The 27,387-nt window shown below is 43.5% G+C and overlaps 1 long non-coding RNA gene across 1 annotated transcript in view; it reads left to right on the forward strand.

The window, feature by feature from the left end:
• Nucleotides 1–25,840, forward strand: part of LOC107508998 — a 133,360-nt gene extending 107,520 nt beyond the window's left edge. The window contains exons 5-6 of the long non-coding RNA XR_001596423.2: nt 4,772–4,953; nt 16,341–25,840. This is a non-coding gene — a long non-coding RNA (uncharacterized LOC107508998). The remainder of the gene's footprint in view (nt 1–4,771; nt 4,954–16,340) is intronic.
• The last annotated feature ends 1,547 nt before the right edge of the window (nt 25,841–27,387 follow it).

Below are 27,387 nucleotides of genomic sequence, written 5' to 3' on the forward strand. Positions count from 1 at the left end.
ATGGCATGCAGGCAGTGACAGAAGGCTCAGGGACTGTGTTTAGGTCTCCCTTTCCTAGGGACTCCCTGTGTTCCTCAGTAGGCATGCACTTGACATGCTCTGACATGTGTGAGTACGTGTGCATGCACACATGCACACACTGACACACAACATTATGCCTCACCTTTGTGGAGACTTTGGTTCAGACTGAATGACTTGGGGCAATATCTGTCTAGAGAGTGAATAGAAAAGATACTTAAATAATCTTATCAATGGTTTAACCCCCTCACCCGTAAACTTACTTTTTAAAACTTGGAAACAAAAAAGAGATAGACAATAGAGGAAGAAAACTATCTATTGTCCCACTCTCTAAAAACCTTTGCTAACATTTAGCAATATCTCTTGCAAGTCTTTCTTTTATGCATATTGTATTTTATACAGTAATGCTCATCCTACATATTTAATAGCCATTTGTGAATGCCCTACTTCTCTTCACGTAATTTTATAGAGTAATCATTTTAGGAGTTGCATAATATTTTACAAAGAAGGATACATCATGATTTATTTATCTCAATCATTGGAATCTTAGATTACTGCCAAAACATGCATGGAATTATGAAATAAATCAAGAAGTTTCTGCTTTCAGGGTATTATCTCAAGACTTATTTTCTATTAGTATGGAGTTAAATGTTATAAGGCTCCTAATACATATTGCCAAACTGATAGTCAAGAGTTATATCAATGTATAAGCCCCTACACGTTTGCTCCTGATCTTCACTGATATAACCCTCTCCCAAATCCCAGCATCTTCTGAGATGCCTCAGGCAGGAGAACTTTGGCTGCACAACTAAGTCATTACTTACCAAAATGCGGCTCTCATACCACTGAGTATAGGAGATGACATTAGGGTATAAATGAACAACCTTTTCCTATATATTAGAAAAACATGAAACACACAAAATCCATGTTTCTGTAAATATCATTGTTCAGCACCTAGCTAAAATTTGTATTTTTTTTTAAGTATGTTGAGTAATAGGAAAAACTACTATGTAATTAGAGTTCAGACTGTACACTATTATGATAAAAGCTGTAAAAGTAGATCAGGAATCTCTGCCTGGTCAGTTAGGTGGAGCCCAGCCGTGCCCTTGGAAGGAACAGGGGCAAAGGAACTTAAACTGAGTGAAGATAATTGTTTTCCACACACAAAAGACCACAGGCTAATAAAAATACAGAGACCCTTGGAGGATTGGGAGTGAAGTGAGGGCAGCATTTTATGCCGTTATCAGACATGGTTACCTAAGCCACCAACCATCGCAGTTTACAGAGGAAGAAACCCAGTCATGGGAGAGCAGTTACTGTCCACACAAAGAAAAGGAGCAGCTCTACAGGGGCCCGAACCCATGCCCTTGACTCTGTCCAGGGCTCTTCCCTCACTTTGGGGAATCCTCCACATCCTTAGTAAATATCTAGGTTAGGGCCACAGCAAGACCCATTTAGACAGGGCCACTTACCCACTGTGACTGTGTCCTCCCCAGAGAGCACTCAGTGAGTGGAACCCCTTTTCTTGGTAATGACTTACCATTCGGTTCTTGGTAAGAGCTTCAGCTGGTTCCTCATCTTGAAGCTAATGAGTTTGCTTGTTAGTTGGCATGAGAGGAAATGCTAGCAAGCTCCCTCCCACTACTGAAACCAATAGGCAAAAAGGTAATCCCCACAGACCTTGCTGACTACTACATGGTAGGTGCTTCATAATAAATAAAAAATAAAGTTTAAATAGCTGTTGAATCAATATATGTTGTTGGCTAGATATGCCCAGGTAGTCCCTTAATAGAGCACAGAGCATTTTATCCTGCATGTAAATAATTTTCCTCATTTGTTGATCATCTTCTATGGGCCAGGTACTATGCTAAGTCAGGTCCCTCAGGAAGCAAATTGAATACTCAAGTTATGCAAATCAAGTTATTTGAGGAGAGTTGAATAAAGGGGAGTATTTGTAAAAATGTGGGCGGAGTGTGGAGGAACCATGCAGGAGAATGCACTACCCCAGAGATGATGGCCTGGAGCCATGACCACCTGGGCTAAAGGGATAAGAGGTGCGAGACAGAGCTGAGTGGAGACACCATGGCAACATTAGCTGTGACACTGGGTTGAGGGCCACTCCCTGTTGACATGCCCAACAGGGAGGGAGCCAGCCCCAGCCTCCTCATTCTGTACAGGATCCAGAGGGCAAAGAGAAGTTACCCCATCCTCTCAGATTTCACTTGGCTTATGTCATTTCACAATAATCCTGTGAGGTAGGTACCCCTACCCATTTCAGAGATGAGGAAACTAAAGTTAAAAGAAGAAACAATTTCTAATCGTCAGTGGGTCAGAATTTGAATCAAATCTCTCTGACTCCACAGACCATAGAGTACTTCTGTTCTCATGTGTTGTGCCATAATTTGCCATGAAATTAGCATAATTTATCTTTTTTAAAGGTCTTTTCATAAAACTGGATTATCTCTTCAGCTTAGCTTTTTAAATCAAATATATAATTTTCTTTGGGGATAGAAAGACTAGCTCATAAGGTAGCTGGTGAGTAATTTTAAAATGTATTTCATTATTAAAATGTGGGGATCTGGATGTTCTGTGTGGGTGTTCAGAGAGAGAAGAGATAGAGAAAAGATGAAATCAAGCGTGGGCTGTGTGCACCAGAAAGGTTTGGAGGTCAGCAAGCCCAGGCCCCTCGCTGTACAGGGAAGAACTGAGAGGGCAAGTGAGTATGATGTGAAGCAGGACTCTTTGCAGATAAACTAGGAACACTCCTCAGCCACCTCTCCTGCCTCGCCCCAGGTGCACACCATGCTCTCACCACATGGAGCAGCCTGCGCTTTCTTGAATGTGCCTGTCTAGAGTCTCGGCTTTTCTCATATACTTCCTTCTGCTGGTAATAACTGGGAAGGGCAAACAATAACATTGCTTCAGGTGCTGCACACACATCTAATTTCATCTTCAAAACAATCTATTTGATAGGTACCATTATTATCTTTAGTTTATAGCTGTGGGAAACAGAGTCACAGAGCAGTTAAGTAATCTACCCAAGACCACATAGCTAATTAGCAGCAGAGCAGGAATTCAAACCTAAGGAATCTGATCCTAGTCCTTGCTCTTTTGTACTGAATTCTACTTTCTAGAATGCCCTAGCCGTTTCCTCTCCAGCTTCTGTTCAGTTTGTTCTTATGGATATCCCAAGGACCTTTAGATCAAGGCTGCTCACATTTTTCTGCCAAAGGACTTTTAACATCAGAGGAGAATGGGTAAGTACTCCTGCAGTCTGGGGTCCTAGCCTAGAGGAGCCTGTCACAGGAAAAATTTCTTTGCAGTCTTTTGTTTTAATTTAAAAACGTATCTAAAATTTTGTATTCTACATATTATTTTCATGTGTGATTCATCTTTTAAACAATGTTTTTATAGTTACCATTGAGTAAATTAATGCTCAAGAAAGGCACCAGGTTTATCCTCTGCTTCCCCCACCCCATCCCACAAGCCCCACATGCCCCTGGGATGTGAAGTCTGTCTTAGTTCAAGCACCACTTCCTCTGGAAAACCTTCCCTAACCCCACCCCACCAGGGTGAGTTAGACCCTGTGTTCACCCAGCATTCAATGTACACCTCTTATTTCCAGAATTGTCAACTCTCCCATCCCCTGAGATAGTGACTCAGTCTTTCCTTGAGTACTTAAGGCAGCCACCGTTCAGAAATGTTAGCTCCAATAGGCCCCAGGCAGAGCAGGCAAGAAATCAAGTACTACCTTGCAAAATGACATAAGAAAGATGGAGGAGTACAGGACCAACTGAGGAAACTTGGCCTTTCCCCAGCTCAGGCCTCGTACTGGTATATCAACCAGCTGTGAATGGGGGCAGGGACGCCCTGCCTGAGAGTGTTTGCCAATTTCTGTGGAATAAACGCCCTCATCATAGCTGACTTCGGGCTGCTACAATACCACTGAGCATGGAGTTGGATAGCGATGTGCAGTAGGACACATATTGTATTCTACCATATAAATATACTAAATGTAAACTACAAGAACACAAATAACAGTAAAGTGTGATAAAAAATTAGGAAATAATGAATTTTCAGTATTAACTTTGTTTTAATGTAATGTATCTTCACATAATTTACATAATTTACTATTTAATAATGGCAATGTTTAACAACTGGCTTGCAAAGTTCCTGAAAATTTATCAATCAACTGTTGCAAGACCATATGGGCTACCTCCACCACACCACTGAACAGCTAAATTTCTCCTGTGTGACTTGAACAGTACTGTCTCCCAAAATTAATTTACTGTTTGGGGAAGAAGAGTATAGTCATAATTTTATAGCACTATTAGATCATAGAACCCATATGCATGCAGCTCACACTAATGTAGAGACAAAATCCAAAGAGAAAGGTTCATATCCACTTTTGCTCATGGACTGCAGGACTTAGAACTTCTCCCTCCTCAGTCCCTGCTGGTTCCTAGGATTTGAGTGACCGTAAGAGAGATTGGAGATGAGAGGATGATGGAGATTTGAAGACCTGAACCCTTGCTCACGTGTGGGAGTGACTCAGGGTTCCAGGCGGCAGACCCCCAATACTAGGGGAGGCCCTGAGAAGACAGGTGGATAACTCGACCTCTTGCTCACCTCTGTAGATTAGAGGACATTGCTCTGAAAGGAGGAGAAAGGGGTGCCCATTCTGGGTGGCATCCCCAACTCTACCTAGCACAATAATGTCAATATTGTTTCACTTGTCTGCTTCCTCCCCTAGATCTTACACTCTTTGAATGGAAGGGAAAATGTCATTCCCTAGCAGAGGACCTGATATGCAGTAGGTGATCAATAAATGTGTGGAGATGTGAATGAGATCCCAGAAGGAATACGTTCAGTTTCCCCATGAGAAGAAAGCTCAAAGCTGCGGACCAGGACCAGCTCTGATGCAATAATGAGCAGGTGAGAGAGATGCTCCTGGCCCAGGAGCACTCAGCAAAATGCACTTGTCAATGAACCAATGTCACGTTTGGCTTTTAATGAGCTTGAGGCACTAAACTTGATACTGGGAGGAGTTAGAGGAGAGAATCAACCCTGGCCTTCAGGTAAGGAACTATGTACACCTGAGGAGATCAAACAAGTCCAAGGTGAGTTCACGGGCTCCTCTGTGAGGTTGGCTGACTTACCTAAGGTCTTAGTACCAGATGAAGGTGCTGTTCAGGTTCCGTGCTCCTTCCTGGCTGCTCCCTTCCTCTCTGTACCAGACAGAAGGACTAAGGAAGATTGACAGGATCACCTCCAACTGAGAAGAGTTCAGACACATGGGACTGTCAAAGGGCTTCTCAGGAGTGGTGGAGATGACTGATGGGGAGAAATGAGGAAAAGGAAGATGAGGCAGCCCAGGGGAAAAGAGAAGCCATACCTGAGGAAAAGCATCAAGAGTCTGGATGATGCTAGTAGTTAGATGGGAGAGTCACAGGGGACAAAGTTGGAAAGGGTGATAGTCCAGAGCCTGGAGTGCTCAAGTAAGAATCTGACGTTTTCACAAATTGGTTTCTTCTTACATGTTGGGGGAGGAGAGAGTTAACATTTATTTGTGTCATTATTTAGTAATGTCTATCTCCCACACTAAAATGTAAACCCCTTGAGGGAAGAGGCAATTGTGCCTGGTTTAGCTTACCAATGCACCCTGTACACCTGGAAAAGTGCCAGGCATGGAGCAGGCACTTAATAAGTGTTCAGTGAATGAATGATCAGAGATTTTCAGTGTGTATTTTTAGTGTTAGATTCCATGGCAGCCTCAGGAGCCAGCGAGGCCCAGCCAAGAGGCTCTAAACCCTGTAGCTCCTCTTCCTCAGTCTTCTGTATGCAGTGGGGTACCTTTAGTATCTCACTTTAAACAAGAATTCCTTAATTTAAAAAAAAAAAGTTTGCAAACCACTAGAGTAGACGTCCTCTAAGGCCCTCACTGCTGTCATGCTGGGTGTTCCCTAGTGGCCATCTCTCCCAGAGGTCCGTGTGTGAATGAGCCAGGCCCTGGTTCTCTAGGTCAATCTGTGCCCATTGTTGGTTGTACCAGGATGTTTGCCCACTTTGTAGGGCACTTTTCTCTAAGTTCAGGGCCTAATCGCCAAATAGGGCCTTTTCTTTTCTGTTGCCCTAGTCCCCAGGAGAATGACTCAGCAGAACACCCATCTCAGTCTCTGCTCTGTCCTTGTAGGCCCAGTGTACTCACCCCCGCAAGCCAGCAGATGCCCTGACCGTGCAGGAAGGTCACCCCCAGTGGTGCCGGCTCCCCACCAGCTCCCCGGATTTTCCAGACCTAGACTCAGGCCAAGTCAGTTGAAAAGAAAATGTATATATATATATAACCTCCCTCCACGCCCAGACTCCTTACGCTTGATCTGGAAAAGTGCCAACAAAAATAGCATGATGTCATCCCCAACTGATCCTGTTAATCCCTTTTCTGCCGAATATTAAGTCTTGGTTTTTATTTAAAAGCAATTTTATTGTCAGAGGCTGGTTAAAAGCCTCAGAACTGTGCCTGGAAATGTGGTAGTGTCTTTGATGTGCAGAGCGATGCAGGACCCTCAGCCGGTCTGAGCCCCAGCGAGGAAAGAAATAGGATTTGCAGAAGGCTGGGAAGAAGGAGGGATTCTGTTTCAGACCGTGTGCATCACCAGCAGCATCTGGTTTTGCACTTCACATCCAGTGCACCTCAGCAAAAGGGCCTCCGAGCGGATTTCTCAGCCTCTATGGGGCCTGTGAGAAACACCACAGTCCCTCTCCCTCTGAACTGCCACTTTTCCTGTCCCCATTATGGCTAGGGAACACTCTCCCCGCTGCTGGGGTGCCCAGTCCCCTCTCACACCCCCATCACCAAGTATCCACAACTCAACCTATTCTAGAAGGGCTGTCTTCGAGAAAAGGGGTGGACCCGGGGCCGGGAGACATGAGATTGAGGCTCAGCTTGGAACAACCCTGGAAAAAACACTTAACCTCTTGGAGCCTTCATACCTCATCCATAAAAGTATAAATCCCTACCCTGCTACCTGCCCTACATCGTATGTGACCACCCAAGTGTTCAAACAAAACCATGTGTCTTCAGAAGTGTCACAAACACAAGGGCTCTGTACTTGGGCCAAGCATTACTGCCAGAAGGGTAAAATGCAAAGGACAGAAGGGTAAAGTGCAAGGGAGGCTGTGAGGGGCAAGGGAGTTGGAGGTGTGTGCAAGGGGACGATTCCAATGACGGACCATGGAATCTAAAACAAAGAAAAGCGAAGCCAGGAGGACACTAATAGACAGTGAGAAAGGACTGGGTTGGGTATGGCTGACTTCATGATGAGATCAAAGAATTGTTGTGGGGAATCTTGAGGACATAAGCTGGGAAGCCAGGAGATGGCGGCCAGAAAGTGAGATGTTTGGGTTTGGGACTTGAGAGGTTATGCCCTGTTCATGATGGGAAGGGAATGGGTAGCTGAAGTACAAAAGTGTTCTTGGCAATGAGATCAAGATTGGGATCCTAGAAAAGGATCCCAATGAGGATGAGCCCAGAAATGCTAAGGGTTTTGCAGTAGAAAGGATTCCAGGAGCCAAGGTCAGTAAGTTAGGGCCTTGACCAGGAGACTCATGAGAGCATCTGGGATGTGGAGTGGGCTTAATAGTATGAGTCTAAAGGAGTAGGGGCTTTCACAAAATTAAGGGGAGTATAGGCCTGGCCTGGGGGTCCAGGAAGATTGCAAGTTCATCCCCTGACCCTGAGGTGGTGTGTGTGAGAATAGCAGCCCTGACCTGAGAAGACAATGGGCAGAGAAAAAGGAATGTTCCAGGGAAAGGCTGAGGGCGCAGAGGAGTTTGCTGTCGCAGAGCAGGGGTGGGATGGAGGGGAATGTGGGAGGTAGGGAAGGTGAGCTGAGATGAACAGGGAAGTGTGGGGATGGGAACTGGGAGCCTGGGCTCCTGGCCGAGACTGAGGAGAATGGGGACAGATATGACAGATTTCAACCCCGTGGTTTCTAGTAGTGGGGTGAGGCCTTGGAGCTGAAGGCTTCACACAATGGCTTGGCCACAGAGTGGGTTGGGCAGACAAGTCTCAAGCTGGTGGTCATCTAAGGGCTGCTTCCATGGACCTCAAGTGGTGGATGGTGGGTCTTCAGACAACTGCTCAAACAGGGCTCATGAGGAGGGACGGTGGACCCACAGGCCGGAGGGGTGGGCAGATCAGGAACTACATGTGGCCTGAGGTCCATTCCATTTCTGTCATCCTGTGATCACATACTTTGAGGTTGTCACAAGCATTGGCCCCACCTCTAAGCTTGAGACTATTCTGGTTGCTTAGTTTCTAATGTCAGCCAGCTATAACAGGTGTGCAAGTGCCTTGACCACCAGATGCTGAAAAAGGAAACAGATATCCCCAGCCTACCCCAGAGGCCTGAGCACAGCCGCCCAAAGCCAGCCTCAGAGGGAACCAGGAGGAGTCTGAACTGATAAAGGAGGAGGGAGGGTACAAGCCCCTTGTTATCAGGGCTCAGTGTAGATCATGGAATCATAGATCGATTGTAAAGCTCAAGGTGATATCACTACTTTTGCTGCTAATAATGACAGCTAACATTTACTGAGCCTCTTCTATGTGTGCTAGGAATACTACATGTTCTAGCTCATTTATTCCTCATATCAATCTTAAGAGGGAGATGGTATTCTTATCCTCACCTTCACAGGTGAGGACATTGAAGTCCACCAGAGATACGGGAACTACCTAATTGGTAGGGACTGGACCCATATGCCACACTGACCCAAGTTCAAAAGCCTTTCTTATTCATGGTTAAGAAAACTACAGCTCAATAGAGAACGTGACTCATTCATGGACACTCAGGGCATCAGCGACAGAGCCAGGACTGATACCCAGCTGTACTGACTACCACCCCACAGTTTTGTCCATCCCACCATACAGAGATCAGTAAGAGCATCCATCTCTTTCTCTATACAAAGGACACTTTCTGGCATTCATGAGAGCCCTTATTTGCAGTGAGATATGTGGTGTCCAGCCTCTAAGAGGGCCTGTAATGATTCTTGCCTCTAGGTATTTACCCTGCCCACCCACTGGGTAGCCAATAGGTTACAGAAATGATGGTGTGCTTTCTTTCCGGAGACCAGCGACCTATGGAGAAGCCCACATGGGGACTAAAGCCACCTGTCAACTGCCAACACTGACTTGACAGCCATGTTAGACAAGATAAAAACATGGCACCACTTCCTCTGGCTCAAAAAAGGGATGGGAGAAAAAAAAGCTCCTGCTGGAACAGAGCATCTCAGCATGTAGTTTTCCACCTAGTATGTGTCTCTAGCAGCCAGGAGGTTATTTCAAGCAAGGGGGCCACAGTAGGGCTTAAAGTAGTAGTGTCCCTCTTGGATGCTCAGGGCTCTCAGGGCAGGCCACAAAAAGTTCCATTTGCAAAGCATTGCATGAGAGTGTCTCTTAATCATGTTCTAGATTAGTCCCGGGGAGATTTATAGCAAGTTCTTTATTGGAAGAATCTATTCAGCTCCACAAGTATGGCCAGCTTTGAGAATTCTAAAGAGCAATTATTACTGAGAGTCCAGGCCATTCAAGGTGGTTCAAAAGCCTTGTCATCAGATGCGAGTAACTTTGTCTCTTCAAGAAACCCTGAGAAAAGTAAGGAGGAAACACAGCATTTGTCCATCATTGTCATCATCACTGTGATCATTTGTTATATAAGAGCAGTCATTAAGCTCCTACCGTGTGTCAGGCACAGTGCTATGTGCTAATCCTCATAACAATCTTGCAAGCTACATGTTGCTTTCCTCCTTCCACAGGTGAAGCAACTTGTTGCATTAAAGTGGAAGAGCTGGGATTCAAACCTAGGTCTGTCTGACTCTGAAGTCTGTTCTACTTTGGCAACTGTTTCCACAACCATAGATGTAGTGGCTTTAACACCAAGTGAGCTTCCTCTGAGTGTAACTACTACAGATGCAGGACCAGCTGGGGTTCCTGGTTGTAAACAACAGAAAATGAATAGCTAATTTAAACAACAAAGGGGATTATTGAGGAGACATAGGGTAAATTGAATATTGACAGAAAGACAAATGAACCAGGCAGGAACTTACTCCCACTAAGTCTCACACAATGGGAAATTCCTCTTGGAAGGTGTTTGGATGTTGGGAAGCCAAAGCAGAATGACGAACATTTACTGAAGACTCCTCAGAATGGCAGGGCATCAAGGATGGTGGGATTGGAACCCTACTAATGAAAATTTGTGGTCAAATTGTAGTTAAAACAGCATAGGGAATGCAGGCGGCATTAATGTAATGGCTAGGCGGAGAGCCAGAGGAGAGAAAGGACAATTACGGGGCTCATTTTATAAACAATATAAATGTTTAGCTAATGTACTAAATACTTGAAACTAATAATTAAAAAAAAAAAGTGTATTGAATGGAAAAAAAAAAATGTAGCTGAAACTCAGGTCCCTAAGCCTCGAAGCCTTCAAGACTGAGGGCCTGAAAAAACAAGTCACCTATACAGATTTGGGCAAAAAAGAAAGAGTCCCTTCCATTTGCTTCTCCTCACACGACAGCCAAACTTAAGTTGCTAGGCTTTCATAAGGACTATCCCCAGTGTGACACTCATTCTGTGTAGCCTCCTAGATGGCTTCAGTGGTCTGTCTCCTGGTATTGCTCTTGTATAGTCCTTCCCACACTGAATCAACCTATGTGAACAGTAGACTATAGTAGATATGATGATATGTGACTCCCAGAGCTAGGTCTCAGAGGCATTGCAGCTCCTTCCTTGGACCCCTGGATAGACAGCTGCAGGAAAAGCCAGTCACCACGTTCTGACAACACTCAAGCAGCCTCATGAAGAGATTTGTATGGAGAGGAACTGACTTGCCAACCCTGTGAGTGAGCCATTGAGTTTCGGAGTAATTTGCGACACAATGATAACTGGAGGTGGGAAAAAAGTAGGTAACATGTGTAAAGGCAATAACCACTGGAACAGTGCCTGGCACATAGTCCTTCTCAGGGCTGAGAGGGACCTTTCAGCAAGTGTGGCCATTTCCTCAGTGACATCAATGATGGGTGCCCAGGCTGTCAGCAAACCTGGAGCTCCTTTATCTATTCTTTATGAGTAGTTGTATTTGCAAGAGGTGCTAAATATCGTATCCTCCTGGGGCAAGTGTAAGGCAATGCAGGGCCCAGAGTAAGGCAGTTCAGGAACAGCCTCCCCTCTGTAGAAAGTGTCCTCTGGCCCTCTGAGCCATCTGGCCACAGACCTTTCGGTATTGGGTTTTCCCTGTATACAAACCATTGATTAGCTCACTATGGCTCATGAATCATTCACCTGTTTTTATAAATAAAATTTCATTAGAACTCAGCTACGCTCATTTATTTGCATATTATCCAATGATGATTTTGTGCTACAAGGGCAGAGTTCAGTAGTTGTACAGATATTGTATGTGGCCTGCAAAGCCTAAAATGCATATTCTCTGGCCTTCTGAGGAAAAGTGTGCTGACTTGTGGCAGAAACAGTCAAAACATTATTGGCTAGCATAGCTGAGAGCTAAAGAGACAGCATTGGTAGTGTAGTCTCTGTTCCAGCTCTACAGGGGATAGAGAGGCACTGTAGCTGCTCTCTTGCCCTTTTTCAAGAAGAAGGGCTTTCCAACAGGATAGAAAGTAGAAATGTCAAGCGGAGTCTGACCAGTCCTGACACATGAGCCAATAGCTGTCTACCCTCCTGCATTAATTATCTATTGCTATATAACAAATCGCCCCAACACTTGGTGCCTTAAAACAATAAACAACTATTATCTCTAACAGTTTCTGTGAATCAGGAATCTAGTGGTGGCTTAGATTGGTGGTTCTGGCTTGGGATCTTTTATGAGATCAAGATGTTGGCTGGGGCTGTAGTCACCTAAAGACTTAACTGGAGCAGAGAGATGTGATTTCAAGGTGGCTCACTTACATGGCTGCTAAGTCAGTGCTGGTTGTTGACAAGTGGCTTCCGCCTCACTCCAGCAGGAGCTCTGTGTTCTTGAGATGTGATTTGCAAACCTCATCCCAGGCTGCTCTAAGAATTACACTCTCATCCCCGTCTGTGCAGGAGTCTGACACCCCTCCTCCAACCTCATGCTCACCCTCACCCCAAATCCTGGCAGTTTGGCGGTGGCACCTACACTCCTGTGATCACTGCAGATAAATGGGAACTACATGATCAAAGGATCATCCTAATGTGGCAAGAACCCTCACTTGTTCTGAGATGCCCTTTTAAACATCCCAGTCAATTCTATGGGGCCCTCCTTTGCCCTCCAAAACATCAATTTGATACTTAAGACATTCGTTGATTATATTAACAGCTGAGTAGCATCCATATTTTTTCCCAACAAGAGTATAAGCTGCCAGAGTAAAGAGCCTTCTTACTCTCTTCCTGTCCCAACACACCAGGCCCAGTGCCTGGAGAGCTTACGGATTTTTGTCAAATGGCTGCTGCGTTGATGGCATAGAACACAGGCTGCAGACCCTGCCTCCCAGAGTAGCGAATATTGTGGTCAGTGGGACGATGGAAAATAGAGGTGCCTCTCAGAGCCAAGATGATAAAGAAAGTCTGCTAACAAATAGGAACACACCAGCCCACCACAGCCTGTGCATTTTTCTAGATTGCAGAGGCAGGACACAGCCATCCCAGAAGCAGAGCCAAGCCCCGGCAAGTCTGCTGCTCAAAAAGCTGCTGCTATCTCAGCTGAGATTTCAGGCTTGCTGGGGTGAGGTCTCAGGTTACACTCCATTCCATCTCCAGCTTCTCAGCTTTTGATGAAAGCTGCTTCTAAGACAGAACCATCACCACCACCCCATTAATACAAGAAATGTTTGCAGGAGAACAGTCACCCTCTAGAAGAATGACAACTGAAGATCGACATTTCATTTGTTTCAGGACTTTTAGTTTAAATGGATTCCTTAATCCATCCTTCCTCCTTCCCAGTCAGCTCAAAGATGTGCAGACCTTCCACACACTCAGTGCTCCTTTTAAGTTCAGAAATTGACCTAACGATAATGCCTCCTTGCAATATCCTTGCAAGTGCCCTGATGTGTACTCCCTGGTTTATTTGCGTGTCAATGCTGTGAGGCAGGACAAAGAGATACTTCAGTCTGGGTACCTGATGTGTGATTAATAATAGAATAACTACAACAGCTAACATTGTGCTAAACACTTCACAAATGCTATCATAACTAAGCCTCAGAACAACCATATGAGGAGGAAAGGGGGATGTCATGATCCTCATTTCCAGGTGAGTAAACTGCGGTTTAGGTATTTGGAGAAACCCAAAGTCATACAACTAGGAAGTGGTGAGACCAGGATTCAAACTCAGGAATGTCTGGCTCCAAAGCAAGAGCTCTTAATACTCACAGTCTATTTCTGCTCTCGTGACTATGATGCATCAGTCCCTATGCTACATGCAGGAAACATAGGACAATTAAGACACCAAATTGACTCTCAAGTTTTCAGTCTAGCCAGGGAAATAAATATTAATATAGTTTTTAAATTATATATGACAATGTGATATTTGTAATAATAAAAAAAATGTGTATTGGAGTGATTCAAAGCATGGGGATTAATTCTGTCTGTAAGGGAGGAAGAGATTAGGAAAAGCTGCACAAAGGAACACTCAAAATATAGAACTTGCTTTATCTATGGCTCAACTTCTTTTCTATTTTGAAATCTTTAGCCATCCTGCATCCACACTGGCATCGTCAGACTGAGTCGTCCATCATCTGGGCAAGACCCAGGCAAAAGGTGCCCCTTCTCTGAGCCCTTGCTTTACTAGGTGTCACATATCACTAACACAAAATAAGTTAACGTGTTAAAGCACACGTGAGTGCTTCTGTTGCCGGGGATCCAGAGCTCAGCATAGACACAGCACAGCCCATGACCCTAACCATTCACTCACAAGTAACACCATTTAGTCCCTGGGAAACATTTCTCCAAATTTTTTGCCCTGTGTTTATGAATCAAAAGGAAACTGTGTCCAAATGCCATGAAGGTTTGTAGGTCATGCTGCTGCCAGCATTGGAGGTGAACTCCTTCCTTCAGAGGGAGGGCAGGATTTGAGCAAATTAATGAACCTACGATATTCTTCCTCTCAGATATGAAGGCAACAGATTCATGCAAAATGAAATATCTTCTCATTTTGACATTAGTTCTGAATGTCTATTTCTTGCTTTCATGTTCTAATGTCTGGTTCTGGAGGCATTCAAAAATTAATGCTTATTCACGACAGTTACATGTGATGGCTAGGGAATATTTTACAATAGTAAACAAATCATAATACTTTTAACTTGTATATTTGCAGGCTTATCCATAACATACAGGAAGGACACTATTAATGATTTATGTTGACCACAGGCAGACACTGAAAGCTGGAATTGTACATAGTTTTGTTTTTCTAAAAATATTTTTAAAGATTGATTCTTAAAGTTGATATGAATTTATTATAATTTCTATTTTGTCTTTTCATTTCCATAGATTGTTTTGCATATTTATTTGCATAGAATTCATTCATACAAAAACCTTAGCAGGCTCACTCCTCACTCCAGCCACACGTACTATCTCCCCCATGAGCCTTCCTGGGTAGACAGTGGATTGGCCAGGTATGGAGCCTCAGCAGCAGCACCTGGCTCAGCAGGAGGCATGTAAAAGGCTTCCTGGCAGGGACCAGAGGGGCCTCAGTTACAGGCTATTTCAGCTGCTGCTCTGTATACTGCTCAATGCCTCACTCAGTCTTGCTTTGACCTCTGCCTTCTGACAGTCTCCTGGTACCTAACTATTCACCTTGCTTCCTTGTCTGCCTCAGCTGACAGCTTCAGCCACTGTCCTTCTTAGCCAGGTCCTTGTCAACTTAGTTTTAATGATCACAACCTCTGCTTCGTCCCCAATAAGTATCCCTTGACATCCATTGGCCCAGCATGATGCAATTCATTAATGTGAAAATATGCTTTAAAAAGCAGGCCTCTCCCCTCCCTCCAGGAATATGTAGAGAATGGCCTTATCACTTATTTTATATAAATCATTATATAAACTACTTTGATCTTGTCCTCAGCGCGCACCCTTTAAGGGTAATGTAAATCATTAAACCCAGAAAGGAGGTCATCCAATTCACACTTTTTTTTATAATTGGGGAAACTGAGGCGTGAAGAAAAGAAATTACTTGCCCATGATCACCTCGTGAGAAAACTGAAACTAGAGCCAACTCTCCAGGGTTGAAGCCCGACATCCATTCACCATCCATACCACCTGTCTGGATAATTGTGTGGCATTCCAGCAGCACTCCCACCCAACCCCAATAAATCTCTCCAGGACACCCCAAAGAACAGTAATTGCAAATTATGGGAGCCAAAAATTTGATGCTGGGTATACAGAGGAAAGGCAAGAGAGGTTAAATGACACAATGGCACGCCAAAGAAGAGTTTCAGGGATTCTGCTGCCCTGACAGTCTGCATGCCTTTCTGGAGACTAAACATTTTCACAGTTCCTTTGGCCCAAGGGCTATTTTCCTATTGGAAAGATGGAAAATCCCCCTTACAGATGGTAAGAAAAATAACTTCAGCTGGACTAATTCAGAGACAAAGTTTCTTCTGAAACTGAAAAAGGACAGAGGAATCAGGGAGAGCAAGTTTTTTGTTTTTGTTTTTAATAAAATACATAATTTTTCTTCTGGATTCCTTTTTATTGGTTCATGCCTAAGAATTCCCAACTGGCTCGTGAGAGGCTGGGTCACAAAGGTCATAGGAGGAGCTGGGTGGTCATGAGCCTGCAGTAGAAAGAAGCCCAAGCTCACTGGGGTCCCCTGCCTGGCCAAGACAGTTAGGAGCTGCACCCAACATACCCTGGGATGAGAAGGGGACATATTTTCTGGGGGCAGCCTCCCCCACTCAGATGAGCCCCTCTGTAGAGATGGGATTATTGAAAGTCTGAGATCCTATTTATTACTTATCTTCAAAATGAATTATTGCTTTGGGCACTAAAAGTTCTCGTTAGTGTGTTTCTTGTTATCAGAATAATTTATGTCCATTTCATCGATTTCATAATCTTAATTTTTTTATCTGAGTTCTGTCAGTTATTTAGCTAAAGTTACTTTGAGGAAAAATCCAAGTTAGTATCCATATTTAAAATATGCCACCTATGAGACTAATCTGAAAAGAAAAAATGTAACTGTTAGAAAACACTGAAAATGTCAACAACTTCAAGTATCATGGGACAGAGATTTCTCCTGTGAGATTCAGGAAATCAGGTGGACATGACACCCTATGCTGAGAACCGATTGATGTTTTTACAGAATGCTTGCAGCTGCATCATCCTGAGTGACTGTGAATGTTAAACAGCGGGGGTTGTTCAATGAAGTCACAGGTAAGTGGCTTTCTCTTGCCAAAATGTTTGGAATTACTCCAGAAGGGCCCGTGCAAGTAAAAGGCCTTACGTGTCACTAGCTTCACAGTAAATCTGCCCTGTAAACCAAAAGGTGTTGGCCAAGCCTCCCAAGGGTCACTTCACCATCACTTCAAGATACACACCTCACAGTCAATAGGCATGGACGAAGCCTTAGTGAACTGGGGTCACAACACGATCATGTGATCTGAATAGACCATGGAGGAAGGAGCATCAGATTCTAGGCTAAGTGACTTTGGGTAGTGCTTTAAATACCTGAAATAAAGCACTATTAATAATACTATTAATACTTCTATAAAATGGTGTTAATAATACTAGCCCTGTCTAGTATTATTAACACCATTAGTGAAGATCAAATTGTATAAGATCTGGAAAAGTACTTTGTAAACTAAAAAGTACTTCCTGAAAGTAATGTATATTGTTCGCTCAATTGCACATTCACTTTTATCACACGTTCAGTGTTTATTGAGTACCTACTATATGCTAGGCATTGATCCAACACTGGAGATAAAGCATTAAACAAATATTATCCTTTAAGTTAATCAAATCGATTTTCTTCCTGGCCTTTAAGCTGAATAGTTCTTTGGTATGGTGAAAGTCTTCAAGATAGTGCCCAATAATCCTCACCCCCCTTATCTGTGCCCGTATGTTTCCCCTGCCGCATTGAATCTGACCTGTGTGACTTCCAAGCTTAGGTCATAAAAGACATTTCTGCTTCATCTTTGGTCTCTCAGATTACCCTCTTTAAAGGAAGCTAGCTGGCTACCATGTCATGGGGACACTTACGAAGCCATGTAGAGGCTTGTGGGGAGAAATGTGGTGTTCTCTCAGCACCTAGCACCAAATTGTATTACTTTGTAAGTAAATCTTCCAGCACAAACAAACCTTCAGATAACTGCAGTCCAGCTGACGTCTTGGCTACAACCTCATTAGAAGCCCCAAGCCACAGTTGCCCAGCTAAACACTGACCCATAGAAAATGTGAGATAGTTATTTTTGTTTTCAGCCACTAAATTTTGAAATAATTTGTTTTGCAGCACTAGATAACTAATACAATAGTCAAATAATTCTTCCAAAAGGGTAAATGAAGATAATTCCACATTTGGTCTTGTATCACTTACTTGAGGAAACTTGCTCCCATAGCAGCAACCGTATAGTTGGTACTCCACAAAGAATTACTTGTTGGATGAACAATTTTGCAACCCCTGAGCATAGCTATGGCTAAGAGGGCAGGGGACAGATCACAGAAGATTGTCCAAGACACAGAGACACTCATAAAGGCAAGGCAGGTGGTTGAGGATAGCCTCATTAAGATGTGCTCCTTAGGCTGGCCTAAAGGAACGTCGGAGTTAACCAGTGGACGTCCCAATGGTGACTTAAAGCATGCCGTTCAGGCAGATCCAGTCTGGGGGTTCTGGGTTAGTGAGTGGGAAGTACTGGACAAGTATAATTTGAGGGAAGGGCAAAGGACAGGTATTAAGACTCAAGGACGAAACTTCAGACCAAGCAAGAAATGACTGTGATGTGGGGTGTGGAGGGGGCAAGATAGAGGAACCTGGTCTTGGAGGTTTAGGGAATCAAGATGGAAATGGTAAGTAAGTCGGAAGCCCACACCTGGAGCTCAGGCCCCTGTGGAGCTAGGGAGTGCAGCAAGGCCACAGAAGGACCAGTTCCCAGGCCAACTCAGTGGATGTCTGCAGAACTACAGCTCCAAGTTCCTGCCATTTCTTCTAAGATCTAGCTTGATCCTGGAGCCCAAACACATTACAGAGTTCAGAGGAGACGGATAAAAAGTCCCCCTTCCAGTGAAGTAGAGGGAAGAGTGGGCGGAAATCAGAACCATTTGTAACTTCGGAAAGGGCTCTGGCTGGTGTGTACCGTTAGATCTCTTTCTCCAGAGTAGAGGGAGGTGAGGAGACATAGACCAAACCATGAATTGAAATGCATGTTTATGTCACTCTCTGATCTTCCATCAAAACTGTTCTTTTGTTATGGTTAATGGTTGTAAGCAAATAGACTCTTGTAGTTCCTCTGTGCTTCCCTGTCCCTGGCCACTTTGGGATGGACAGATTCAGTCAGTCATAGCAGACTCTAGACAGCAAGATGGTTCAGAAAAGCAGACAGACATGAAGGTGGGTTCCATAGATTCTCAAGGGACTCTGGGGTAAGGGTTCAGCCCTGTTGGCCCCTTAGGATCAGTACTCTCCTCCACAGAGCAACCCACTGGGTGCCAAGTGTGCCCTAGCACCTGATTCCCTTCACAGACCTGTTCCTGTGTTTCAGCCCGACCTCTTCCCCCAGCTCCACCCTCGTTTTTCTGTTCCTTCTCTTCTACCTTAGCCACCTTCTGGATTTAACTGCTACGAGTCCCTTGGTTTCAGTTTGACCTCTTCACCACTATGATTCTTCATCCTCAACCTGTCAAGGCATTCTTAAACTGCTGCCCTAAAGAACACCCTTCCACTTCACCCACACTGGAACCCTCCTCACCAGGCACCCCTCCACTGATAAGCTCCCACTCGACTCAACTCCAAGATTTCTGACTCCTAAGTCTGAATTTACCTCGATTTGGGATGAGGGTGCTGTACCACAATCCTTCTATAACAAAATCTCAGGGGAAGTTGTCTCTCCTTAACCACACCTTCACAGTTTTCCCTTTTTTGAACCCTGAGCTTTTGGGGAAATAAACAATGTCCCTAAAACAAGTAACAGTGAAATTCTACTGATGACACCAAATTGTGAAATTCCAATAGCAAGTAAAGGCAAGAAACTTTGTTGATAAAAAGGACTTAGCACAGGAGCTCTGGGAATAAATAAATGGAAACAAAATACAGAGTGACTAAAATAAGGCCCTTGCTTCCCAAAATATCCTTGCCTTCTCTTAAAGCTGATAATCTAACCACAAAGGTATAACACAATGTGAATAACAAGCTCAAATCCAAATTTCCTCCTAACACTATAGAGACGACCTACAGTGGTTCTGTAGCATCTCCTAGTTATTTAAACATATCAAAGACATAAATTTTCCAGGTATTTGTCCCAAGTGAATTCTCCAGAAAAAAAGTTTATCACCCAAAGATTATGCAGACTGAACACAGAATGTTCAAGTCCCGGGAGAATTTTTCTATAGCAATTTCTCTACACAACATTCACCATTGTTAGCCAAATAAGCAGGAATCTTTGCACCCCACTTGAGCTGTAAGAATTGTTGCTATTGGAAATGTTTCTGAACTAAATCAAATTGGGCTCCATTCCTCACAAAACAAGCTCAGTCATTTTTGTGGCTTTCTTGCCCTCTTCCTGGGGCTTTCATGATGCATAAAAAAATAGAGGCAATTCCTCTAATTGTGGTCCACCACAGTCACTGTTGCAATGCCTGGTCCAGGCTTGTAGGGTACATTCACATATAGACTGCTCCACAAACATACCCATGACTACCATGCCAGGTTCAGCCACAGGACAGAAGCCAAAACTCCAGCCGTATGGTGTTTGTGCCATGGTCCTTAAGCATACAGGCAGCCATCCCACCCTGGGTCTTGCCACCCTCTAGAATGAAGGTCTCCCATCTTCTCCCCCACCCAAGTGCTAAGCCCCTGATCCCTTCTCCTCTAGATCAATCAAGGCTTCCTAGATCAATCTGGCTGGGTCTGGGCCTTCTCAAAAAAGCCCAGATGCTTTTCCTCTTACCACTGGACTCACACAAAAAAGCTGCTCATCATCAGCCCTCTACCCCATCCCCTAGGGCAAGGCATGCAGGACTCAGGAACTGGAGGCCTGGCTGCCCTATCTGGAGAGGCTCAAGGGAGAAGTAATTCCATTCTGCTTATGAGCCTACAGCAGCAGGAAGGACATGACTCTCATTTTTCAATAATTTGATCTTTAAGATCATTAATTTACCATCATCTAATCACATTTCATGATTATAAAATAATCTACTTATTTAGAGCAGAAGGGACAGTAACAGAACTCACTTGTGGCCAGACACACAACAGGGGCTCAATGAAGCTTTGTTTACCAGTATGAAGGACTGTGTGAAGCCCACCATGTTGCTTTCAGCTCACTGAGATCTAGCTCATTACAATTTCAAGAACTGAGGTGAGGCTCCAAAAAACTATACCCAGGTACTAGCTCATTCCATGAGGAGGCCATGCCCAGCTGTTACCCCTGACTGGATTGCTCCCTACCCTCCCTGACCTGCAAACTTCCCAACACACACACACACACACACACACACACACATACTTTGACTCTACCTTATGGAGCAACTGACTCTGCAACAGTTTATAAAAGTTTTATTGTTCCTTCTTTTAGAAACTTGCTGGATCTCCCCAGCACCTATAAATAATAGGGTTCTCCAACTCCTGCTCCTACCCTGTCCTTAACCATAGACACCCAGTGAAGCTGAGGAAACTTGGTCAGGAGATTCTGAGGTCACAGGCTCTTCACTTGTGGGTTGTCAACCCACTGTCCCATCTGCCCCAACTTGTCAAGGAGACAATAACCATGGCCCAGATGAGAGGCACCCTGGTTTTCCAGTCTCATCTCCCATCAATCTCCCCAGTACATCAAAGACTTCCCACTATTTCCTGAATGCTCTGTCTCCCCAGGCTTTGGCTCCTATTGAGCGCTCCTGGAGTGCCCTGCCCTCAAATTATGCTTGTCCAATACTGCCCACCTAAATATCTAAATATTACCTCCTCTTTCAGTCCTTCCTCAATCCTGTATATAACCTCACCAGTCTCTGAAACACCACAATATTTCACCTGGATTGTCTAAAGTAGGGGACTCCAACCCCTAGGCCACAGACCAGTACCAGTATGTGGACTTTTAGTAACCGGGCAACACAGCAGGAGGTAGGCAGCAGATGAGCAAGCAAAGTTTCATCTGTGTTTGCAGCCACTTCCCAGCGTTAGCATCACTGCCTCAGCTCCACCTCAGATCATCAGGCATTAGATTCTCATAGCTGTACCAGTCCCTGGTGCCAGAAAGGTTGGGGACCGCTGGTCTAAAAGCATTTTTCACCATCTGCTTCTTATTACAATTATTTGTGATTTGCCTTAGGGGATTGGAGTCAGAGTTTTGAGTCTATGTCCAACCCCTGCCACTTATGACCTGTGCAAAATCAGGAAACTGAGCCATAAGCTCATCCATAAAATGGGGTTCCTTAAGGTGTAAATAAGGAGGAAAGCATTTTATAAACGATCATGGGCTTTATTTGTGTTATACTTAAACCTCTTCTGACTCAGTTTGTACATTCATAAAAATGAGTAGTAATAGTGTCTCTCTTGGATTTGCAGTGAGGATTAAATGGGCTCCCGGATGTAAAGCAAACTGAGCACAGTCCCATACCACTGTCTGTCCCACATGATATAAGCAGAGCTGGGACTGTAGACACAGCATTGTGCTCTTCACTCTGACCACAAAATTATGCAGGATTCAGGATGCCATTGCAAACACTCCTTCACGCGGGTGACTTTTGGAATCTGGGCAGGAATTCCAACACTCTGCAATAATAATCATCATCATAAACAGTTGGTGGTCCCTGTGTTCAGGAAATTAGTTTTCAGGGGCCAGAACTCTGCTGTGGTGGAACACGCCCCTCCTTCAGAGGGAGAAACTGCAGAGTATGTGTTTCTATAAAACCACAGCTGATTCTCAGAGCCATATGAAAGAGCCGCCATGCAACTCTGAGTTGGAAATGCCCCTCAAATGGCGGTTTGGAAAGCAGTAGCCCTAGTCCTCCAAGAGCCACGTTATCTAATTACTTCAGTTCGAATTTGGTTCGGAGGGTAAATAAGTCAGTTTAGACTTTGAGTCAAGGATTGGAGTCTGAGAAGAAAAAGAAATGGAGCTGGATGAGGCCAGTGTGAACCATGGTACTTGCTGAGAACCTCAAGCCACGCCCCTCTCCCTTCCTCAGCAGCACTCCCTTTTCAGGGCAGGGCTCGGGGAGTGCACGGCCCACTAGCATCACGTGTCCCTAATCCTTTAGCCATAGCTGACATGACCAAGAGTGGACCAAGCCAGGCTAGTTAAATACTCTCTCCTGGAATTCTGGAATTGGAAATCAGATACACTAGTGTGCTTCTGTTGGGATCTTTACCCAGAAAGACTCACTTTCATGGATAAGCTAAAGAGTAGGAGCCAGACAAAAGAGAAGAGTATGGGAAACTCAGACCTCATTCTAGAGAGAAACAGCTCAAGGAGGTGGCTCCACATGAAGATGGCAAAAAAAAAAAAAAAAAAAAAAAAAAAAAAACAAAAAAACCCACTCACCCAAGACATTGAATTTCTTTTGCTTTAATTATTTAACATAATGCCTTGCACAGAGCTGCTGCTGAATAAAAGTTTGTGGACACTTAAATTAATAATCAAAAACAGGGGGAGACCTAACCGCAGTGTAGATTTAGGAGAGAAATATACAGTGAGCTGTTCAAAATCAGGAACCAGATTTATACAAATTTCAAAAATAGGAAACTATCAGGATAGTGGTTACCCTTAGGGGAATAGTATATGGAAGGGGGCACAGGGGTTTCTGGAATGTTCTGATTCCCAATCTGGGTGCTGGTTACATGGGTATGTTGAGTTTGTGAAAATTCCGTAAGCCATATAAGTATGATACATGAATATATCTGAATGTATGGTACATGTCAATTAAAAGTTTAAAAATAAAACAAATAGGGGTTCAGGTCTTGACTGGCGCCAAAACCCACATGATGCAGTTCTGGCAGGGCTTCAAGGTCCCACCTACCTAGCATTTTCATGCAAGAGATATCTAATTAAAATACATAATCAAATTGGACTTGAAGAGAAAAGGAATTAGGGGGCCAAGTCACAGAAGAGCAGCCTTGGTTTAGAGTAGAGAAGAGCTCATTGCAAAGAAAACAACCCAAATGGTGCGATAATAATGTGTTGGGTTAATGTTTTAAACACAGACTCACACACATACATGTGTACACCTGTTTATGTGCTTTGGACCTTTTGATAAATTTATAATAATTATAAAGGTAATAATTATTGAAACTTTCTACATGGCTGGTACTGTGGCTTAGTCATTAAATAGCTTAAGTATCAGAATAACCTGGCGAAGTGGGTACTATTATTTATCCTCATTTCTCAGATGAGGAAACTGAGACACAGAGAGGTTTAGTGATTTGGCTAATGTCACAGAACTAATAAATGGCAAAATCGATTGGTCTAATTTCAAAGCTTGTTTTTAAAATAATTACTTTTCAACTCCCCAAAAAGGTACAAACAGAAGTGTGTATCCTTGATTCCTCTTTGTGAAATATAAGACAAGAATGTTTCAGTTTTATTCATCAATGGATTATACAGAAGACATATCTGGTAGCAAGAAAAGTGAGCTTGTTTGTTTCAAGGGGTAAATAGGAGATAATCTGCTGATCATTTCCCCAAATGTGAAATGTTGGACGGGAAGTAACAGACGCAGTGTTTCTGTTATCACACGTAATCCTCCTAACAATTTTATGACACAAGTATTCTTGTCTCTAGTTTGCAGAAGTAGAAACTGAGGCAGGGAGAGATTGGGCCTTTGTCCCAATTCAGTCTCTAGCCTGGGTGACTCCATAGCCCAAGAAGGCATTTCCCCCCACGAACAAGGCAATCTACATCTTGGTATTGACTTCTGAAACTGGACCCACTCGACTGTTGTGTTGGACAGGATGGCTGGAATACAGCCTGGCCTCACACTGGATCAGGTGTGCTCAGTGACTTCTCAGGCTTCTATTTGTCTCTGGTAATACTAAGGCACTCACACCCCCCAACTTGGCAAGCACGGAAAAGAAATGATGACACTGAGGGGCAAACCCACATTGGCTTCCCTGTAATGGAGGAACCCAGGAACCAGAGAACAACTGCCAGCACTCACTCGTGCCTTGGAGGAATTTGGCTGATGCCTGAGAAGTCACAAGCCATACCAGCTTCTCCAGAGGAGAGAGGGACATGACTAAGAGCTTCCCTGCTGAGCTCACACCTTGGGGAAGCACGTCATTCCCAACCTGTAGCTTACTGTCCTTGTTTAGACTTCAAGGCTGACGGACAAAGAGCAGAGGTGAAAACAGGCTAGAATGACTTTGGCTTTCTTCTATTAACTGAGAAGGTACTGGCTTCTGGCTTTGCTATTGGTATCAATGACATGTAATTATAAGATATTGCAACTAATTTTTAATGCGCACGTGAAACTCAATAAACCTGTGTTGTGGGTCTACTCCCATCAAGCACTGCAAGGGCTGATATAGTCTAGTGGTCAAGAAGATGAAATCTGATACCTGTCTGAATTGGGTTCAAGTACTAGCCTTAGCCTTGCTCGGGCCTATTCTAGTGAGAGTCTACTGCTGTTATTATTTGTTTTACTACTCAGTGGAAGTCCTAAGCTGGGTGCTGGTGGCAGAGGGGTAGTACTCAAGGATTTTTTGTGCTAGGAGAGGCAGGCATTAAGACAAATACACAAATAGCCCATGATTGTCAAATGTGGAATGAGCAGAATATGAAAAGTAACCTAACAGGTAATTCAGAGTCATAAGCCTATCCCTTTCAAAATTATCCCTCAAGAGGCCTCATATTAACATTGTTGCTGATAGTTAAAGGAGTTTTTGAACATGTATTGAATTATCGTGTTAAAAGTAAAATATGGAAAGTACATAAAGTATTTCAGAAATTTCCCATGATTCCATCATCTAAGAAATTATAGTCAATATTTTGCTATGTCCTTTTATTGTTATTTTTTCCAAAAGTACTTTTGAGCTCGACACTTAGAGCCTCTATTTCCTTAAACTCTTGTTGCACATTATTTTGACTTTGTCACAAATCAAATCTTTATCCTTTGAAGGTAGGTTAGTGTTCTGTTAATCACCATTAGCCATCGGGAACTAGGTGTGGCAAATTTGATAAGTGATAAAGCTAGGGACATGCTGCTTTTGGTCCAAACACAGGATGGTAAAGTAATGAAATTACTTATTGCATGGCTTGTAATATGGCACTAATGGCAGTTCCATAGGGTAGCTTGAAATTTTGAGTTTGCCTCAAGCAATGAAATAAAGGACCTCATGGAAGGCCAGAATGCTGGGTTGCTTGTTAAATATCTGGTGCCCAGTGTTATGTCTGACAAATGATAGGTACCTAAAAACAGGCACCCAGGAAGACACCACTTTATTTTTTAATTGATTTTTAATTGCTGTGTGGCTTTGGGTAGTGTATATGCCATAGTGTATTTCCCTTCCTCTAAGAGACTCAGGCAATTATAAGCCCTCCAAAATTTTCTGTAAGATACTCAGGAATATATCTTTAAATAACGGTAAAGAAGAACAAGAGTGTTAACACTTTAATTATGTAATTCATAAAAATTTTCTACTTACACAAATTATACCTTAAAGATGTGGCTATATTCCCTTCTGGCTACAATATTCAATCCTAGTCCCCCTCCTACTTCCTTAGAGGAAGTGAATTCAATTATTGGATTGATGTTCAACTTTCCAAATTTTTTGTTTGTGTGTATATACATATATATATTATATGTGTTTGTGATATATATTATAGCAGACATATAATTTCTGGTATATTGTATCACTGTATGTATGATTCACTGCTTATATTTTTCACCCAACTAAATGAAAACTGACCACTTTAAAGGGACAAAACTCATTTAAACATTTAAGTTCTGGTTCACTTTCTTTTGATATAAGCTCTTGGCATCATAACCAGGTCTTCCACGGCATTTGTAAGAATTAACAGTAGCCAAAGAAACCAGCAGAGGCACTAAGAACTTCCACACACTGCTAGCCCTAGAATTTATCAGCCCAGGATGGTACATCTGACAGCGGCACCAAGGAATGCAGTGGGTACTACGGGCTGATGTCAAACTCCAGGATTAGAGACATCCTAAGACATTCTCATTATCCTTTATGACCCATGATGCATCTGTCCTCCACAGTGTATCAGGCTTCTTGAGGACATATTTCTATTTCCAGCTCGTGCCATCTTTAGGGAATAATAAGTTTAAATGAGTTATATCTGCTATGAGAAAGATGTTTGCATCTCCATTACCATCATTTGATCTAGAACATTCACTGGACTCTGTGTCCCATCTTCACATATTTTCATGGATAGCAAAAGAAAATTTTGCTCCAGGGAAATATGTGTAGACATTTTCTTGCTTCCACCTGGCATAAACTGTGGAAAGGGAAGGCTGAAGTTGGGAGCCAAGAGTAGAAACATCATAACAAACCCTCTGGCATCAAGGGACACAGATCCAGTGGTTTTCTCCAACCTCTTCCCAAGGCAGATGTCATACATCTCAACCAGGATCTGTAACAGCTCCACAGTTTAGGGAGGAACAAGAAAGGGAACAGAGCTAGTAATGAAATGAATCCTGGAAAAAAAAAAAAAGAAAGAGCCTCCCTTGGGTGATATTTTAGGACATTAGCTCAGACTGCCTTGTCCTCAGTCATCTCACTGGCATTTAAGTAGCCCCTTGGGTTACAGATCATGGCAGGTGCTGGTAAGTAAAGAGGGCCATGCTAAAAATACCCAGCCTCTTCTGGAACTCCGCCGGAAGCACCAGACGGAGCTCCCTCCTTGAGCAGTAGGATCTCAGAAAAAGAACTGAGAGCTTCCTCTATCTCAAGTAGTAAGAACTCTGTCTCTAGAAGCAAAAAAAAGGTCTGGCTCCCTTCTCCACGTAAGTTACTGAGGCAGAAATGGTCCCTTGGAGAAACAGCTTTCCTTTTGAGAAATAGCAGTTCCTACTAAACCAAGAAAACAGTAGATGTGGGTAACAGAATGGCGGTTACTAGAAGGGGAAGGGGGCACAAATATATGGTATTAGAAGGAAACTAGACTTCAGGTGGTGAGGACTCAGTAGAGTACACAGATGCTGAATTATGTTATACACCTGAAAATTACATAGTGTTATTAACCAGT

The sequence above is a fragment of the Rousettus aegyptiacus genome, unplaced genomic scaffold (assembly GCF_014176215.1).
Source record: "Rousettus aegyptiacus isolate mRouAeg1 unplaced genomic scaffold, mRouAeg1.p scaffold_m13_p_3, whole genome shotgun sequence".
Taxonomy (NCBI): Eukaryota; Metazoa; Chordata; class Mammalia; order Chiroptera; family Pteropodidae; genus Rousettus; species Rousettus aegyptiacus.